This window comes from Callospermophilus lateralis, chromosome 10, assembly GCF_048772815.1.
Source record: "Callospermophilus lateralis isolate mCalLat2 chromosome 10, mCalLat2.hap1, whole genome shotgun sequence".
In the NCBI taxonomy this organism is placed as follows: Eukaryota; Metazoa; Chordata; class Mammalia; order Rodentia; family Sciuridae; genus Callospermophilus; species Callospermophilus lateralis.
In genome coordinates, this window is record NC_135314.1 from 42,649,959 (window position 1) to 42,661,698 (window position 11,740).

An 11,740-nucleotide genomic window follows, 5' to 3' on the forward strand; every position below is an offset into this window, starting at 1 on the left:
ATCATTAAAAGAAGTCTCAAAGAGATGGACTGAGTTAACAAAAAAAACAACAACAAGGTAACAAAATCTCAGATCACATCTTCATGGCAAAGTAAGAGGTCCCATTATCAATCTCAAAACAATTTTTGATATACAACCAGCTAACACCCTCCCTCCCATCTCCTCAATTCCCCTGCTTAGTCCAGGAAGTTCCTAGGAAGGTGTCACTTAGTTTGTTTCCTCCTTATAACACTTCCCCACCATTCCCAGCCAGGGTCACAGGAATTGGGGGCTGTGATTTAGACTGGTCCCCCAGCCTCTCATTTTCTGATGCAGACCCAAAAACACTTCTTTTATTTCCTTTCTATAAGACCTTAAACTGACTGTCAGTGGACTGAGAGATCTTGTTAATGAAGTCATTTCCTATGCATAAATTACAAATATATTCTATAGTTTCTTCTACTTGCTATTTCATCTATCACATTCAGGATAAGTTTTACCTAAAGTGATTATTTTGTGTGTGATTTGAGATATGGATCATTTTATTTTTCTCCATGTATATATCTGTTTTCTCAACATTGGACAGTAAATAACTTGTGTTTTCTTTTGTGATACCACTTTTATTGTGTATTAAGATTTTTTTTCTTAAAGAGAAAGAGAAGAGAGAGGGAAAGAGAATTTTTTAATATTTATTTTTCAGTTTTCGGTGGGCACAACATCTTTATTTTATTTTTTATGCGGTGCTAAGGATCGAACCCAGTGCCTAGTGCATGCCAGGTGAGCGCGTTACCGCTTGAGCCACATCCCCAGCCCTGTTTATTAAGATTTTTAAAGGCTGGGGCTGTGGCTCAGTGGTAAAGCACTCGCCTAGCATGTGTGAGGCACTGGGTTCGATCCTCATAATATAAAATATAAAATAAAGACATTGTGTCTGCCTATAACTAAAAAATAAATATAAAAAAAGGAAAAAAAGATTTTTATATATTTAAGATATGCACAGTTCTATCTCTGATTTTCTTGTTCTGTGTATCTTAGTAACCTTCCAACAATGTTGCTTGAAATACTTTTATTAATAAGGGTTTATAGTGAGTCTTTATAAATGGAAGGAGAACCTGAGCATGGTATTCCATACCTGAATCCTGGCTACTCGGGAGGGTGAGGCAGGAGAGGGAGGGTAAGGCAGGAGAGGGAGGGTGAGGCAGGAGAGGGAGGGTGAGGCAGGAGAGGGAGGGTGAGGCAGAAGCCAGAAGTCCGGAGCATCATAAATTCAAGGCCAACCTGGGTGACTAAATTTCTTACAATATATTTCCTTCCAGTTCTGTTTCTCTAGTTTGATACTGACTGATACAGTGTTCCTTAAAAAAAAAAAAAAAAAAAAAAGATTGAATTATTTGTGAAACTTTATTTGTTTATAATTCTAAAAATAAATAAATAAGTAAGTAAAAGCAAGGTCGGTATGATGGCATACACACTGGTAATCCCAGAAACTTGGGAGGTGGAGACAGGAGGGTCTCAAATTCAAGGCCAGCCATAGCAATTTAGTGAGAGCCTAAGCAATTTAGCAAGATCCTGTCTTAAAATAAAAAATAAATAAAAAGAACTGGGAATTTAGGTCCGTGGTAAAGCACCCCTGGGCTCAATCCCCAATATAAAAAAAATGAAATTTACTTTTAATTGCATCAAATTTATAGGTAACCCTAACTTGGGGAGAATTGAGATCCTTATAATCTATGCCCTCTATTCCAAGAGCATAGCTGTTTCTGCATTTATTTGGATCATCTTCCATGCTCTTCATCAATGTCTTTTGACACTGAGGATTCAGGGACGCTTTTCCAGGACTCTATCCCTGGTCCTTTTAAAATTTTGAGACATGGTCTTGCTAAGTTGCCAAGGGTCTTGCTAAGTTGTTGAAGGTGGCCGTGAACTTGTGATCCTCCTACCTTAGCCTTCAAAATCACTTGAATACTTTACGTTTTTTATTTTATTGAGAAATAGTATTTTGTTTTGAATTATAGTTTTTAGTTGGCTATTTATTGATACAAGAAATTGTTTTTTGTACCTTGATTTTGTATGCAACAAAACTTATTGAACTGTCTTGTTGGTTCTAATAGTTTATCTTGCTTTTTCTAAATAGATAAGAATTTTCTTTGTGAATAATGATAGTTTTATCAATAATTAGCTATCAATTTTTGGACCTCTTATGTCTTGTCATTACTTGATACAAGTAAAAAAAGGAATCTAAAATTTTGCAGAAATGAGAACATTGTAGTATGTTTCTCTTTCGCAGTCTCTTGCCTGTTATCTACTATGGACTAGAAGAATCCAGAAGACAATTCTCCAATAAAAGCACTGAGAAATACCTTCATGAAATGAGTACCAGTTTTTAAAAATGGAGCTCTAGTGACTGTTCTTTGTCAATAAAAAGCTTCTGTGGATACTACTGTTCTTTGTCAATAAAAAGCTTCTATGGATACTGTGTGGTAGAGTATAACACAATGTTCCTGGTTTGGGCCAATAAAATAATTGATCAAGATTAAGAAATTACTGGAATTAGTGAGTCGATCTGGGTGTCCCAGCCATCCATGGAACTCCTGTCAACGTTTAAACCAGAACAGGTTGTTTCTACCAGGTGATGCTGAAATTTAACCTGAGCAGATGGGCTTGGAAAGTGCCCTGTCTGGATTTATAAAACTACACCCGCTCAGCTCACCCCAGTCATTTTATGAGTTTCTTAATAAAATGTTCTTGCATTTTTGACAGTTGATATTTGGGAATCCATTTATTGCTGGGGTTTTACTGTTGGAATTTTACCATATTTAGCAAGTTAGCATTGAAGTCAGTATTGGCTTCCTGACCTATAGATTAAGGGTTATTATGGCCGGAGCCCCTGGAACTTTCCCTTCATATAAAAACAGTGGAATTTTATTAAATTTAATTAATTTTTTGTGGTACTAGGGATCGTATCCAGGGGCACTCTATTACTAAGTACAATCCCCAGTCCTTCATCCCCCCAAGTTTTTATTGATGCAGTATAGCTATACATCCTAAAGGAATTTTTTGTTACATATTTGTACCCAGTTCTTTTTTTTTGAGACAAGGTCTGACTAAATAGTGGAGGCTGACCTGAACGTGTGATCCTCCTCCTCAGCCTCCTGAGTAGCTGGGATTGAAAGCACAATCCACCACACCCAACTAAAACTGTGAAATTTTAAACACTCAGATAGTGCCAATATCAAACCTTTTGAATATGCAAAGATGGCGATTCCCCTTTAAGGTTCATTTGACTCACCAGTTGGATATAATAAGACAAATAAGTTTTAGAGAATGACAGTGGGTTATCTTAATTATGACAAGCCTGATTACATTTGTTATTCCATATGGTGTCTTTTATTTTGGGGAAATCAACCTAAGTCCCAGTAACTGGAATGCACTTATTGATCTAGCAAATTATATATATTCTTGATTTTAATAAACTGAGAACTTTTTTTTTTTTCAGTACTGAATAGTGAGCTTAAGTGTGCTTTACCTCTAAGCTATACATCCAGCACTTTAATTTTCTGTTTTGAGACAGGATCTCACTAAGTTGCCCAGGCTGGTCTTGAACTTGGGATCCTTCTGCCTCAAACTTCCAAGTAGCTGGAATTTACAGGTGCGTACCTCTGGGCACATGAAGACATCTTTATTGTAGATGAGATAGCAACACTCTTCATTATCTCCCATCAAGGTTAAATCTCTGGTTCTATGTAATAGGAACTTTTATTCTTTCTTTCTTTTTTTTTCCTATTTTTGGTACTGGGGATTTAACCCAGGGGTGCTTTACCATTTAACCCCAGCCCTTTTTATTTCATTTTTATTTTTAAAATTTTTTGATACTGAGCATTGAACCCAGGAGTGCTTAAGAACTGAGCCACCTCCTTAGCACTTTTATTTAGAGACAGGATCTTTCTAAGTTGCTTAGGGCCTCTTTAAGTTGCTGAGGCTGGCTTTGAATTCACAGTCCTCCTGCCTCATCCTTCTTAGCTACTGGGATTATAGGTATGCGCCACCCTGCCCGGCTCTTGGTGGTTTGTTACACAAATAAGGACAATATTATCATTCATGTATTTATGTATTTGAGACTAATTTTTATTTTTGTTTTTTTCTTTCCCTCTATATTTTATATGGAAAAAGATGCCTGTTAATTTTATAATTTATGAATAATGGATACATTTTCAAGATGAAATTTAAGAAAACTAAGGGGGGATGAAAATCGTGTGAGATTCTGATCCTAGATCCTAATGAATGAGATTTAGATTTAGCCATCATGGGGAGATGTTAAGGATATAAGACATAGTTGTATTATGTTAGATGTTATTGTTTTAAAACAGTGTAAAAAAGAAAAACATGTGTTAAGTATGGGAAGAAAAGTGTATGTTAATTTGGGGAAGCCAACAGGAAAGGCTCTGAGGAAGTTTGTCCATCCTTATGGTCACTTAGCCTCTGAACTCCTTCCCTGTATTTGAGGGAATGTCTACTTGTAGAAGGCCTGCTTTCCATTCTAGAAAGCCATGGATCCTAGGAACTTGTTTTCCCAGCTTTGCCTGAAGCGAGGTGATATCCCAGTCTCAGAATGAGAAGTTAATGCTTCAAGGAAACCAGGATTGCACAGAATACAGTCTGGAAATGGGTAGTGGTTGCAGCAGTGGCTACATGCAGTTACCAGAGGCAGCAGGGCAGTAGTTTCATGTGCAGTTGCAGATCTCCAGGATCAGTGGTGCTGAGGTCCTGTTCAATAACAGCAGCCATGGTGTCTTCTTTGCCAGAGAAGTTCTATGGGGTCATTTTTAAGCCTCCTGGCTGTGAGGACTCTGAGCTTTGTTTGCATTTCTAAAGATCTTAAAATGACCCATATCTCTGAATAATTTCCATAATCAGAGTCTAGTGTTTCAAATCATTCTGACAAATAAAACCTTGAACATACTAATATGTTTTTATTTTCAGTTTTATTCATCTTTATTTGTGTTTGTTTTTAATTTGCTTCTCCATAGATATGAAGTTGTACATAAACAATAATCTTAATTATCTTTACAAAGTGAAAAAATAGGGGCTGGAGTTGTGGCTCAGCGGTTGAGCACTTGTCTAACATGGGCGAGGCCCTGGGTTCGATCCTCAGCACCACATAAAAATAAGATAGAGGTATTGTGTCCAACTATGACTAAAATAAAATATAAAAAAAATAAAGTTAAAAAATAAAATATATAGGACCCACTATGTTAAGTGTTCCTTCAGGGTGGAGACGTTATAATGAAAATGGTCCTAAAACTTCACACTTGATAGAATTTTACAGATTTTCTTTCATTGATAAACAAGAAAAATCAAAATGAAAATCTGAGAAACAAAAGCAAAGAACTTTAAGTAGTGTTTTTTAGAGGGTTTTTTTGTTTTGTTTTGTTTTGTTTTGTTTTGATGCTCAAAACAGTCACCAACTTGTGAATTTCTTCCTTTGTCAGGTGGGGTGTGGTGATGCACACCTATAATCCCAGGGACTCAGGAGGGCAGGAGAGTTGCAAGTTTGAGGGCAGCCTCAGCAATTTAGTAATACCCTGTCTTAAAATTTAAAAAATAAAAATAAAAAGGATTGGGGAATTAGCTGAAAAGTAGAGCACCCCTGGTGTCAATTCCCAGTACCAAAAATAAAAGTTAAAAAATTAGTAAATTTTTCCTATGTCAGGAATATCTTTTATTATTCTTCTCTACATGCTTATTTCCTAATGAAACTAGAATGCTAGGACTTTTCTGAGCATTTCCCTCTGGGTTCTCTCTCTGTGATAAGTGATTTTCCCTTTTTCTAGACATCAATAGTTTTGCTAAATTTACTATAATTTTGAGAAATTATTGAACAGTTACCATGTTCCTTTTATGATAGAGAAGGCAAGAAAAGAGTATGGGGATTTACAGCTAGGTAGAAGAAACTAAGTTGTGATTCTTGTTTGTCATTCACTATTTGTGTAGATTTAGATAAGTCCATGTAATCTCTCTGAAAATGTTTCCTCATTTGAAGAATGGGGGCAATAATATCTAAATTACAGGGTTATTGTAAGGATTAGATATTTTGACTAGCTATTAGTCATCTACTAAAATGACTGGGACAAAGTAGGCATTAAATATGTGACAATTTCAGGTTGATAGACTTAATAAGTCCACTATCTCAGCTGAGTGGATCAAGGATGGGTACTGTATCCAGGGTAGGCCAATTGAATTCTCTCTCCTGAGAATTGTCCCCTGCATATATGCTCCTGTACATGCACTCACCCCTCTCTGCACCTGTTTTGAAAATGGCAGGTATATCAAGACCCAGTCTGCTCCAAAGGCAATAAGGATGAAGGATTCCTGGGGCAGGCTCCAGCAGAAACGGTATTATCTAGTTGTTATGGTTTGGATGTGAGTTGTCATAAGCTCATGAGTGAGACAGTGCAAGAAGGTTCAGAGAAGAAGAGCCTTAACCCAATCAGTGAGTTACTCCCCTGCTGGGATTAACAGAGTGGTAACTAAAGGCAGGCTTTGGGCATATATTTGTATCTAGCAAATAGAGATCTTTCTCTCTCTCTCTGCTTCCTGATAATCATATGGGCTGCTTCGCTCTGCCACACTCTTCCACCATGGTGTCCTGCCTCATCTCAAGCCCTTAGGAAAGGAGCCAGCCTTCTATGGACTAAGACCTCTGAAATCGTGAGCCCTCAAATAAACTTTTCCTCCTCTACAATTGTTCTGGTCAGATCTTTTAGACACAGTGGCGAAAAAGCTGACTAAAACACTACTTAAAAACACTGGCTAAATTACACACATGCATTTACTACATCTGAGAATCCAACAATCTCAGGAATAAGAAACTTAGTCTCATTTATTTCACCCTAATCCTGACCTTTAAGGATACTGTCTTTATTTAGAATTATTACATATTATATATACAGGGCCACCACTCCCAACTAAAATTGTGATTTTTTTTTTTTTTTTTTGTACTAGGGATTCAACCCAGGGAGCTTAAACACTGAGCCATATCCCCAGACCTTTTTACTTTTAATTTTGAGACAAGGTCTTGCTAAGTTGCTTAGGGTCTCCCTAAGTTGCAGAGGCTGACTTTGAATTTGTGATCCTCCTGCCTCAGCCTTCTGAGTCACAGGCATCACAGTTGTATGCCACAATGCCCAGCAAGATACATTTCATCATGGATATTTGAGCATTAATTTTTATTTTTTAGAATAACGCATTAAAATATTTGTCTTGCTGGCTGTGGTGGCACACACATGTAGTTCCAGCTACTCAGGAGACTGAAGCAGGAGGATTACAACTTTGAAGTCAGTCTTAGCAATTTAGGAAGACTCCATGTCAAAATTAAAAAAAAAAAAAAAGAAAAGAACTGGACAAAGACCTCTGAAACCATGAGCCCTCAAATAAACCATAGTTCAATGATAGAGCACCTCTGGGTTCAACCCCTAGTACTGCAATAAATAAATAAGTAAATTAAAAAATTAATTTTTTAAATCTTGATAATTGAGTTCTTGGTCATCCTTTAAATTGTGCTACAAGGTGAGTGACTCACTTGCTCTCTCTTGAGTTCTGCAGGACAGCCTCTCCAGATCCCAATGTTTCTCTGATTTCTTGGATGTTGCTATTGAGACTTGAATAAAAAGGTAGAGCCAAGGTGATATTCATCCTGCAAGGGTGATTGCAGTGTAGGGTGAGAGCGTGTGAATACCTAGTCTGGATAGCCCCAGATCCCTTCCTTTACCATTGGAGTCTGCTGTGTCTCCTCCCCTGGCTGAATCATTCTCTTCTTTCTTTCTTTCTTCTTCTTCTTCTTTTTTTTTAACTAAACCAATCGCTTTTCTCTGAGTACCTATTAATTTATTGGAGTGGGAGAAAAAGTGTGAGAGGCTGGTTGGGAGAAGAAACAAGGTTGGTAGTTAAAAAAAAAAAAGCGTTGAAAATAACAACTGTTAATTTCTTCTAAATGTTCCATAAAAACTAAATTATTTAATCCTTTCTATAACTAGATGAGGTAGATACTATTATTACTCCCATTTTATAGGTAAGGAAACAGAAGCTTGGAGGAATTTTAAAATTTGCCCAAGGTTTTGCCTAAAAAGTGGCAGATGTGGGTGTTAAACCCAGGACTGTGTTATTTCAGATTTTTTTTTTTTTTCGGTGTTGGGACTCAAACCCAGGGCCTTCCACATCCTAGGCAAGTTCTGCCTCTGAGCTGCATTCCAAGCTTGAATCATTATGTTGTACAGCTTTTTAGGTTTCTAGTGGAAAATGGAAGAATGGATTGTGTTGAGCCAAATACACCCACAAATAAGAGGAAAGATCATTTTTAGCTCCTCACATAAAGAGCTAAAAATCCTGCTCATTCTCTTCACTACGTGGACCCAAAAAATAGACTCCTTTTATCAAAGGGACCTTAAAAAAGTGGTTTGACATTAGCCTAAGATGTCTTCTCTTCCAACTAAAAAAAAAAAAAAAAAAAAAAAAGTCAACATTAACTGTTCTCTGTGAACCCATAGGTTTTTTATTGTTTTGGGTTCCTGTTTTTTGTTTTTCTATAGTACTTGGGATGAAACTCAGGCCTTCACAGTGTTAGGCAAACACACAATATTCTAAATGTGTTGCTACTTTTCCTGGTAGGGATTAAACTAGTTAAAATAAAGTCACAGCCTTTCGCTTCCACCCAATATAAATATTTGCAGGCTGGTGCCTGCCCATTTTTCCTTTATAGATTCAGTCACTTACACTTTTAATTTTTTCCTTAAAATTTATCTTTAAACATTTTATTTATGTTTAAGATACATATATAGAAATAGCAACACATACTAACTGTAGATCTTGATACATTTTTAAAAAATGACTCACACCTGCAATCAAGACCAGGTCAAAGGTGGGGGGCAGTGGTGCAGGTCTGTAATTCCAGTGACTCAGGAAGCTAAATGCAGGAGGATTGCAAGTTTGAGGCCAGCCTCAGTAATTTCACAAGACTCTTCTTGAAAAATAAAAAATAAAATAAAATAAATAAAAAATTATAAAAATAAAATAAAAGAAAGGAAATGTTGCTCAGTGGTAAAATGTCCCTGGGTTCAAACCCAGGTATCAAATAAATAAGAAAAAAGAAAGATCAGATCAAGAACTAGTACATCATCAGCTCCTCAGAAGCCCTCTTTAAATTCCTCCAATTAAAAACTGTTTACTTTTGGCTTGGACTGAGGATGTAGCTCAGTTGGTAGAGTGCTTGCCTCAAATGCACAAGGCCTTGGGTTCAATCCCCAGAACCACAGGAAAAAAAAAAAATTTACTTCTGACTAAAAAAAAAAAAAATCCTTCTTACAAATTGCACAGTATTTCTTTTGTTGTACTTTATATTTTGTTTACAATAAGGAATTTCTTTGGGTGTAAAAAATAAAATTAACTCCTCCAATCACTACCCACCAAAGTAACCACTATAGTAATGTTGATTGCCATAGATTAGTTTTTCCTGCTTTCGAGTTTTGTATTAATTAAGTTATGTAGTAGATATTCCTTTACTCTATTTTTGTTTTTAACTGGAGATTAAACCCAGGACTTCACATTTGCTAGGAAAGTGCTCTACAATTGAACTACATTCCCAGTCCTTTTGTTTTATTTTGAAACAGGGTCTTGCTAAGTTGCTGAGGCTGATCTTGAACTTGTGATACTCCTGCCTTTGCCCCCAGAGTAGCCGAAATTACAGACCTGCACCATTTTGCCTGGCCAGAATTATATTTTTAGTACTTTCTCTTCTTTACTGTCCCTGGGCCTACATCCAATAAATCACAAAGATCTTCTTAATGTGCTGCTGAAATATCTTTAACTTCATCCCCACTGTTGCTGGCTGTATTTGATTGTGAAGGTTGCCATAACAAACTACCTCTAGAAAGTGGGTAGATTGAACAACAGGAATTTAGTATCTCACAATTCTGGAGGCCAGATGACCAGTTATCAAGGTGGTGGTAGGGTTGGTTCTTTCTGAGGCAGTGAGCGAAGGATATGTTCTCCTTGGCTTATAAACGGCCATCTTCATGTTCATATGCTGCCCTCTCTGGATCTTCACATTGTCTTCCCTCTAGTTGTCAGTGTGCAAATTTCTGCCTTTTTTTTTTTTTTTTTTTAAGACACCTATTGTGGTCTGGGGTTGTGGCTCAGCGGTAGAGAGCTTGCCTAGTAGTGCGAGGCCCTGGGTTCCATCCTCAGCACCACATAAAAATAAATAAATAAAGGTATTGTGTCCAACTACAACTAAAAACAAATATAGTGGATTGGATTGGGAAGCATTGTAACAGCCTTACCTTAACTTGATTACCTCTGTAATGACCCTATCTCCAAATGAGGTCTCATTCTGAGGAACTGGGGGCTAGGACTTCAAGATGAGTTTTCTTGGGGAACAGTTGAACCCATCACATCACCTCTGTTCAGGCCTTTAGATTTCTCACAAATGTCATTGCTGTATCTTCTTAGGCATGTCCCTGCTTCCAGCATTGTCTTGTTTTAACCCAGTCACTCCCTGCTGCCAGAATATCACATAAAACCTGCTGTGGCATTGGTTTAAACCAAGTCCCTTGTCATGCCTAAGCCCTTTTTGTTCTTGCCTCTGTCATCCTTCCCAGGCTTGTTTCTGTTGCTCACATCACCTTGCCACAGCCTCAGGAATCTTGTAGCATGATCAACGTGCCTTTGAGCTGAATAACTCCTGGGGTCTTCAGGCCAGCTGTTGTATTATCTCATCTGAAAAATTTTCCCTAATGTTAGTCTGTTAACATAACTATGCATTAATTTAGAAGTTAAGTCAAGCTGACCTCATTTCTGCCCAGACACCTTTCCTGCTTCCCCTTCCTTCCCCCTCCTGTAAGAACCCACCCACCCAGAGACTGGCACCTTTACCCACCTGCACCCTGACCACCGTGCTCACAGACTTTCTCAGTACTACAGGGGCCTGCCAGTTCCAGAAGCTAATGGCAATGTACTCGATCCTCCTGCCCCCTCCCATTTGTGGTTCTTGAAGTTTTGAAGCTTGTTCTCCACCTGCAAGAGCAAGGGCTAAGCCCACCCCCAATGCATAACCCAGGCTCTGATTTATAAAAGTTTACTTCAGAGGAAGTCTGTTGCTGTTCTCTCTGTGCAGATACAGCCTTGTCAGATTTCCTGACAATAAACTTGCTTCTGCTTAGGTTTGGTGTGTTTGAGTGATTTAGTCCTGCACCACTTTCCTAACACCTAACATACCTGGTCTGGGTTTTGTGCCGCTCTTCCATGACTAGATTCCCTTGGGTTTCCTCTGCCATTCCTCTGTACTGTAAGTTTATTTTTTTATGGGTTTAGCCTCTTTATAACATCTGGATTCTGGGGATTTCTAATTCAATGGCTCAAGTACCAAAAACACTTATTACACATTTGCTTAATGAATGAGTGAGTGAAGGAAGCAATCTTCATTTGGAAAACTGCAACATCACAATGAGTAAATGAGTTGATGTAACATGGAAAAACTTTTCAAGTAGGGGGCAGCATATGGGGTGTGGTAATCAAATGTAGTGTGTAATTCTCACGCACACATTCCCTATTAGTGTGCAAAACTAATGTGCTCTAATTAAAAAATAGAGGGTTGGAAAAAATTGCAGTGTCAGAGTGAGTAAATCAGTGGGTTAACAAGGACAGGGAGAGGCAGCATAAGGGGTGTGGTCATGGTGTATAACACTCACATAAGGAAACTTCATTAGTA